General features: G+C 45.7%; 1 pseudogene; it reads left to right on the forward strand.

Moving 5' to 3' along the window:
• The first annotated feature begins 373 nt into the window (after positions 1-373).
• Positions 374-2,388, forward strand: LOC103699444 (aspartyl protease AED1 pseudogene; annotated as a pseudogene).
• Positions 2,389-6,791: the final 4,403 nt, after the last annotated feature.

The raw sequence follows: 6,791 nt of genomic DNA on the forward strand, positions 1-6,791 counted from the left end.
TTCAAAGCAATATTTATCCTCAATGATTTCATTATTGGATAACAAGGATTCTTTTTCTTAAGGCCCAGATGAAACGATCGATTCTGTGACCTTTGAAAAGTATACTCTATATGTCATGTTAATTCATAAACGTGAACAACAACCATGCTTTGTGGAAATTGAGGAATTCCTCCTTCACAATTGTTGGCTGAATTTGTTCATTATTGCATATGACAATTAGTATTGTTCCTGCAATCCAAGGCACCTTTCACAAGTCAAAGTCTTCACGAGCCATGTAGAGCTGAGCATTTCCCAAGCAGGAGGGATCTTAGAAATTCTATAAATTGGTAGCTTCCCAAAGAGTGGTTAACACCAATCCCTAGCCAACGAACCCATGGCTTCGGCTCTCCTCCCCTTCATCCGCTCCCTGCTCTTTTCCTTGCTTCTGTATTGCAATCCGTATGCCGTCCACGGAGAAGCAAACGGCCATCATGTCCTTAGATCCGACTCTTTGAAGCCGGCAACTGCCTCAAACTCAGAGGTTAACACTCTCTTAACGCTAGCAGTTAATTGATTGGTTTTGGCTTTTGACTCGTCACCCTTCAGTACTCTATTTTATAACAATCCGAGCTAGCCTCCTCTTGCTTTGGAAAAGCAAACTAAACTCGAACGAGTGCATGAAATAACCTTAACATTAGGTCATTTGTATTGGTGAGCATAATAAATTATAATTGAGGGCTGGGATAAGGTTGTATATATGGAAGTGACTTAGACGCTCTTTATGATATTCAATCATAGTTCATACTGATATATCAAGGTCTAAGATAATGAGTAGAATAATGTTTAACCTCTCTTTCTGTATTTTTTGTGTAAACAGCAAGGGTTTGTACGATAACTTTTATTTATTTATTTATTATGTTTTATGGTGAGCATTCTATGACAGGAACTATATACGGTCTCGATCTATATTGGGTGGATTGAAATAATATTTAAATACAAATCTCCATCATAGGTTAAAATGATATTTTTGACACTGCAAGTGATTATGACAAGATTTAGATTTTTTATATTATTTTAGGATTAAAAATTCTTATGTATTCCACTTGATTGTTGAAAGTCCAGTTTGTCGTAAACTTTTTGACGCGCTGTTTCACCTGCGGACCAAGTGCAAGTCTGAAGATAGCAAAGATAATTCACGGATTACGAATATTATGTATAGTTATATTATTCATGAATTATAATATTAATAACTACAGACAGTGTCTCTATGAATATACAAATAGTTTTTCTCCAAATTATAGTGTTTGTTGGTGGGTATGCATGGACTATATGTCGGGAAGAATGAAAGAATCATCTGGATGCCTTTGTTTTTTTTTCGTAATCATCATCAAATGAAAATCTAAAGCAAAGGAAATTTGGGAAAATCTCATGAAGACACTTTGGCAATGGTCACCGCTAGACCTGCTCGTAGGACAGGCCGGACCGGGCTTAGCACTAAGTATGACCAAAATTACTGACTCTATGTACCTGGATTTCTAAGTCCACAAGCATGCTCATTTATCCGAACCTAGCTAGAGTTTGTCTGAAATTGGAGGAATATGCAATGAGACTAAAAGAAGTCGGAACCCTAGTAATTCCTGAATAGCTAAATTATGTCAAATATATATTTGAGCTGTTGCATGCTAATGATCCGTTTTCTCGTTCCTAGTTAAAATATGTGAAACATTTGTAGTTGAGCTATTACATGCTAATCATCGGTTACATGTACTTCAAATTATAAGATGCCTGCTTGGTAGAGATCCTTCTGGCGTTTCTGCACAAACTCTTGCAGCATCCTCTGGTAATAAGCTGACGGTCGTTCACCGGCACGGCCCCTGCTCGCCCATCATCAACACCAGGCAAAAGCTGAACCACAGGCAGATCCTCCACCGTGACCAAGCCCGGGTCATTTCCCTCCACAACCGGATAACCGCTGCTTCCAGGAAGGATAAATCGACCGGCGTCACGGTGCCCAACCGTGTCGGCCTCTCGTTCAGCACCTCAGACTACATCGTGACGGTGGGCTTCGGCACTCCCAAAAAGAGTTTCTCGGTGATCTTCGACACCGGCAGCGACATCTCGTGGATCCAATGCAGGCCATGCGCTGGCGGGTGCTACTCCCAGAATGAGACGCTCTTCGACCCATCCCAATCGTCTACCTGTGCCAATATATCATGCAGCTCAGCCGTCTGCCTCTCATTCGGCTCAGATTGCGATGCATCATCGACTTGCATCTACGCTGTCCAATACAGTGACGGTTCCTCCACTGCTGGCTTCCTTGCGCAGGAGACCCTCACCTTGACGTCCTCCATCGTGCTGAAAAACTTTGAATTCGGGTGCGGGGAGAAGAACAAAAGGCCCCTTCGGTAGCGTCGCCGGGCTGGTAGGCCTCGGCCGTGGCGAGGTGTCATTGGCATCGTAAGCAGCACAGGAATTGTGAGATACTGGGTTGAAGCCGGCAGCCCCAGCCAACTTCAGCCCAACACCCACTACAGGAAAAATTACTTTTTCCGACTTTTGTCTGCCGATGCTAAGTAAAAGCGTGGGTAATTTTTGCTAAGCGCCAAAATTTGCCGACTCTTTTAAAGAGAGTCAGTAGGTGTGGCTTCCGGCGACGCTTATAAGCGTCGCGAAAGGTTCCGCCGACGCTTATAAGCGTCGCGAAAGGTTCCGCCGACGCTTATAAGCGTCGTCGCAAGCCGTAGCTTGGGCCGACGCTTGCGGAAGCAAAAAATCCCCAACCGAAGCTATCTCCCTTATTTTTTTTCTTTTTTTTCCTCCCAACGATGCTTTAGAAAGCGTCGTCGGAGGCCATTATACCCCTCCCCTCTCCTCGCTGCAAATTCCTCCCGATCCCTAACCCATCCAGCCGCCCCCCTCCCCTTCTCTCTCCGCCGCTCGCCCCCTCCCCCCTCCTCTCTACAAATCCCCTCCCCCCTCCCGATCCCTCAAACCCCCTCCCGATTCTCGATCAGATCCCTTCCAAGAAGCGAGAGAGAGAGAGAGAGAGCGGCCATGCTTCATAGACAGTTCGATGGAGCTTCTTCCCTCTTCTCCGGCGTAGGCTTCATGCCTTCTCAGGCCACCCAAGCCCCCGATCCCTCCTCCTTCTCCCCCGCCAAGGTACCCATCGCCTCTCTCTCTCTCTCTGTAGAGATCGCGATCTCGATCCGTATCCTCCGGTCTTGGCAGTCCCGCCCGGAGCCGGAGTCCGGCTTCCCGGACTGGATCTGCGCCGGCCTCGCCCGGATCGAGCTCCTCCACGCCTCCCTCGACGACCTCCACCAGCTCCCCTAGGCCCAGGACACCCTCCGCCGCCGCTCCTCCACCCCCTGGACCGACCGCCTCCTCGACGACTTCCTCCGCTTCGCCGACGCCTACGACTCCTTCCGATCCGTCCTCATCTCCCTCAAAGAAACCCAGTCCGAGCCCCAGACCGCCATCCGGTGGCGCGACGAGGCCCGGGTCGCATCCTCCGTCCGGTCCTAGAAAAGAATCCAGAAAGATCTCGCCAAGCTCGCCGTTTCCATTCGAGAAGACCGCCATCCGGTGGCGCGACGAGCCCTCCTCCCTCTTATCCGTCTCCTCCTCTTCCTCTCCCTTCTTCTTCTCCTCCCTCTCCTCTTGCTTCTCAAGTGGCCGGTGTTCGTCCGATTCCTGTCTACCTAAAAATATGCTAGACAGATCGTTGTTAGAACCGACAAACAAAGTTTAATTTAATTATACTCTTACCTATTCTACTCGAAGAATAATGGTCATAAGAGGTCGATCCACAGGGAGGCGATTGGAGTTGCATAAAAATTAGAACGTTCACTCGGATTCGAAATCGATTTTTGAATGGTAGAAGAAAAACATTACTTTGAGGATGTTAAATAATTCTCTAGTCTACCAGAGAAGGTTTTCCATTTGAAAATGACGAAAAGACAAATACTTGGAATAGAAGAGCATTTATAAATTTCATGAAATATTTAACTATTCAAAGAAAAACTTTGGCATGGATGAAAACAATGATTAAGAAGATTAAAGCCTGGAACCTAGATTGCATGAGAGAGAATTTCATATATCGCATGAAAAGAAAAATTATAGAATGTGAAAAAAAACATAAATTAAAATTGCAAATCTAAAGCTCTTAAAATAAAACTCGCCAGTAAAATTGCAACAGAAAGAGTTACAAATAAAACTCTTAATTAAAATTAAAAACAACACTGCTCTTAATTAAAATAAAATCAAAAAATTAAAAAGAAAAAGAAGAACAACAACGTGCTCTGTTTGAAAATGGAGCACAAACTCAAAACTAAACTCAAAACTCCCTTTTTCTTTTCTTTGGAACAGAGCTTCCCTCCCGTTGGCCCCCAACCGAACTCCCCCCATCTTTCCTTCTCCTCCCCCTCTTATAGATCACCAGGGCCTTTAAGCCAGCCATGGATAGGAGGAGGAACGGGCGCCTGGGATCGTGCGCGGGATCTCTTCTTCGGAATGGACGCGGGATCTCGGGAGGTGGATTCAGATGAAGAGCACCGTGGTTGCTTGGATGCGGTGGAGGTTGGACCGTCCGGGATGATGGCGTGATCCGTGGGAGGAAGGAGAGGGCGGACGCTAGGACGTGGATCACGGGATGGAGCTGGGGTCTTCCGTGATCGATGGGAGGAACGCACGGACCGCTGGGGCGCCGGATTGATTGCTGATGGCCGGATCAATGGAGCTAGAAATGGAAGAAGTTGCTGGGATGGATCGTGGAGGAGGAAGAGGGCAGACGGGCGCGGGATTCGTGGAGGGAGCCGTGGGATCACTTGGAGGCTGCCGATCATGGTGCGGATGCGGCTGGAACGGGTGGAAGAAGATGGAAATGGTGTCTGAGATCACGCCTTGCTGGGAGGATTTTTGAAATGGGGAAAGAAGCGGACGGGTGCTGATCGCGTGAGGGATGCGCGGAAGGTTGAAGAAGATGATGGCTGGCTTCACGAGCTCCTTGATGGCTAGAAACGGAAGAGGATGGCCGAATTGGAAGCTTCATGGATGGCTGGGATCACGAAATCTTGGGCATTCATCGCGGGCGGAAGCAGAGGCAGAGGAGGAAATCCGGAAGGATGGAAGTGGGACCTGGGACTCGGATGATTGCTCGGGATGAGATGCAATGGCTGGGATGCGGAACCGGGGAAGGAAATGGACATGATGCAGACGGGTCCTTGATGAAGCGCGCTGCGGAGGATCTAAAAGAAAAGGCTCGTTTCATTAATTGGTGAAACCGAGTGAAGTGCGGAAGGAGGTGGCTGCATGTTGGTTCGGCTCTGCTGGGAATTTGCTGTTTGGGCGCGAATCGCTGCTGTGCTACGCTGGGACGTAGCTGGACTCGGTGCAGCTGCTTTGTCGGTTGGAAATGGATGCTTGGATTACTTGCACTCAAACACAAATAAAACATTTAATTAATCAATTTTATTATTAATGATTAGCTATAATACTAATTAAAATAGTATGAAAATTGCACTTTTGTGCTCTTATCACACCCCTCAACTAGCTTATTGCTAGTCTCTAGCAATTAACGAGCAAACGATAAAACGAGGGCACAAAAAGATGTAGTCTAACTTATGACTCTTTTTTTTTTTAAGCTAAATACACAAAACTAAGATATGTACCCATTTTCGTAGGGAATCACGATTGCACTTAGCACGTGCAACAAGCCTTTAAACCCCTAGGTTACCCTAGTGGACGAGTGTTGTCTCGTAAGGGTTTGCAGTGAAGTTACCCACAAACTTCATCAGTCAGGGATTTCCAATTTTTAACTTGAAATTTGAACAAGTATTACTATATGAAACTAGAATTGCAAGGACAATAGAGACTTGTTGCTATCATATTTAAACAGACTCTAACTCAAGTTTCATTACACCCCATCTATCTGCTAACAAGTCAAGAATAAAGTGAGGTGCAAGATAGTATCATATAAATGAGTGGCTTTCACTTACTTCCAACATGATCACTCCAATTTTCAAGACTTTCTATAGTTAAATAGTAACGAACACCCCATATTTATTTATTTATTTATTTATTTATTTTTTATCAGACTGAATGCTAAGAAGAATGACTTGTGCAATATCTAGCTTTATTAAGCTTTCTAGCTGACCTATGTAGCGAGTGTTAGGCCAATGACTCTCGATCTAGATGGCTCATAGCACTAGGTGTAGAGATATCCTAACAGGCTTAATAACTCAAGTTAACTAGGCTTCAAGGCCAAATTAGTCACTCAGAATTTAATCTCAATCATCCTCACATTTTTACGCGAACACTTGCTGCTTGCCAGGCAAGAGGCCCGGTTACTCAGTGAGAAGACTTAAAATAAACTTATTATTTTATTTTATTTTATCTTTTTTTAATTAGGATGTTCATCATACATATAACTTTAAATTATCTCAAAGATTAAAAGTATTAATATTAGTTGCAAGTATACATACCCCACTATTCATGTGTGTTGCTGGGGGTCCAAACCGAGAACGATTGGCACAGCGGTGTGAACGGGATTCCCTTTGAGTTGCTTTGGTTGCGCTCCGCCCTCCGCCGTGAAACCTGCAAGCAAGCCTCGCACCACCACCGGGGTAGTAGGGGCCCTCCGACGATCAAGTCAGAGGAGATTGAAGGAGAAGGAGAAGGAGAAGGAGAAGGTAGCAGGTGAGATGATACTCTGGAAGATATATCTTACCCTCCCCCTTCCCCCCCAGCCTCATATATATCAGGCTGGGGGGTTTTTCCGGGGATTCGTCATCGTGTGGCACGATGGGGCT

The sequence above is a fragment of the Phoenix dactylifera genome, chromosome 2, assembly GCF_051530095.1.
Source record: "Phoenix dactylifera cultivar Ajwa chromosome 2, Ajwa_hap1_PhDact_Kaust_v1.1, whole genome shotgun sequence".
Lineage (NCBI taxonomy): Eukaryota > Viridiplantae > Streptophyta > Magnoliopsida > Arecales > Arecaceae > Phoenix > Phoenix dactylifera.